At 45.0% G+C, this 1330-nt stretch overlaps 1 pseudogene; it reads right to left on the bottom strand.

Moving 5' to 3' along the window:
- Positions 1 to 208: 208 nt before the first annotated feature.
- LOC147972093 (subtilisin-chymotrypsin inhibitor CI-1C pseudogene) lies at positions 209 to 781 on the bottom strand (annotated as a pseudogene).
- Between the last annotated feature and the right edge of the window lie 549 nt (positions 782 to 1330).

The raw sequence follows: 1330 nt of genomic DNA, 5'->3' as shown, positions 1-1330 counted from the left end.
TATAGATAAGTTACTAAGTTTCATGCATCAATCAGTAAAACCAAAATCCAAACTCACGAATAGGGTCAGGCAATTCACATGTATACTTAAATGTAAACTATATCTTCTATTCTGACTTATGAAAGAGTCTCATATACAGAACAGTTAGCACTGCATAATGTGAAAACAATAACTTGACGCCAAATACGCATCATTAATTCCCCCCGCAAAAAAAATACACATCATTAATTCATTATTGGTAAACAGAATAAGGTACCAGTGTACACAGTACATATACACGTAGATACTGAAATTGTAGACACATACATAACAAACGCACACATGATAATTCCCATGGTTATTTATTGGACTTGTCGAGCCGGTAACATATGCATACTTGCATCGATCCATCAACGACAAGCAAGGCTAGTTATGAACTAGAGCTAGCCAACAATGGGAGTCTCGGCGACGGTGGTGCCGTTGACGAAGATGCGGACGCGGTTGGCGATGAATTGCGTGTCGCTGCTGGAGCCGACGGGAAGGACGAGGATGTCAGCGCCAGGCTTGTCGCGGAGGATGATCGCCTTGGCCTCCTCGACGGGCAGCCCCACTACCTCCGGCCACGACGTCTTCTCCTCCGACGAACTCATCGTGATCGGTTGATCGGTTGTTCAGGATCAGAAGACTACTGCTTGTGAACTAGTAGCTGTTAGGTGTTGCTTGGTGGATTTGCATAGCGTGCTGGCCGATGTATTTATAGAGAGAGAAACGCACGGACGCACGGCGAGAGTACTCGTTCAGTGTTGCAGGCTGTTAAATGGGCTATGGACTCTGCTGTAGATCTTGCTGAAACGGGCAAGCAACAAGCAGTTAAACAGGCCAAGGAAGTATAGAGTTGGAGACCACCAGAGAAACCTTTTCTCAAGATTAATGTGGATGCTTGCTTCGACAAACATACACACCAGGGAGGAACTGGCCTGGGGGTTCGCAACCATGAAGGAAGGCTCATCCGCGCACAAGCACTCTGGTATGAAACTGGGATGTCAGCTATGGCTATGGAAGCATTTGCAGTAAGAGATGGTGTACGGGCTAGCTTCTGATTTGGGGTTCAGGAGGGTAATCATTGAAACTGATGCACAAATAGTGGTGAAACAGTGGGGTTTTCTAAGTGTTGATCGCTCGGAGATAGCTACCACTCTGAATGAAATACAAGAGCTAAGCGGGAATTTTGATGATTTTCGTCTGGAATTCATATCAAGGGAGGCGAATGAATTGGCGCATCTGTGTGCAAAGCAATGTAATTCTTCTAGAAAACGTTGTTTATGGATAAATTATATTCCCACCTTTTTTA

The sequence above is a fragment of the Triticum urartu genome, chromosome 5A, assembly GCF_056163025.1.
Source record: "Triticum urartu cultivar PI428250 chromosome 5A, HENAU_Tu73, whole genome shotgun sequence".
In the NCBI taxonomy this organism is placed as follows: Eukaryota; Viridiplantae; Streptophyta; class Magnoliopsida; order Poales; family Poaceae; genus Triticum; species Triticum urartu.
This window is presented reverse-complemented; position numbering and strand designations above follow the sequence as displayed.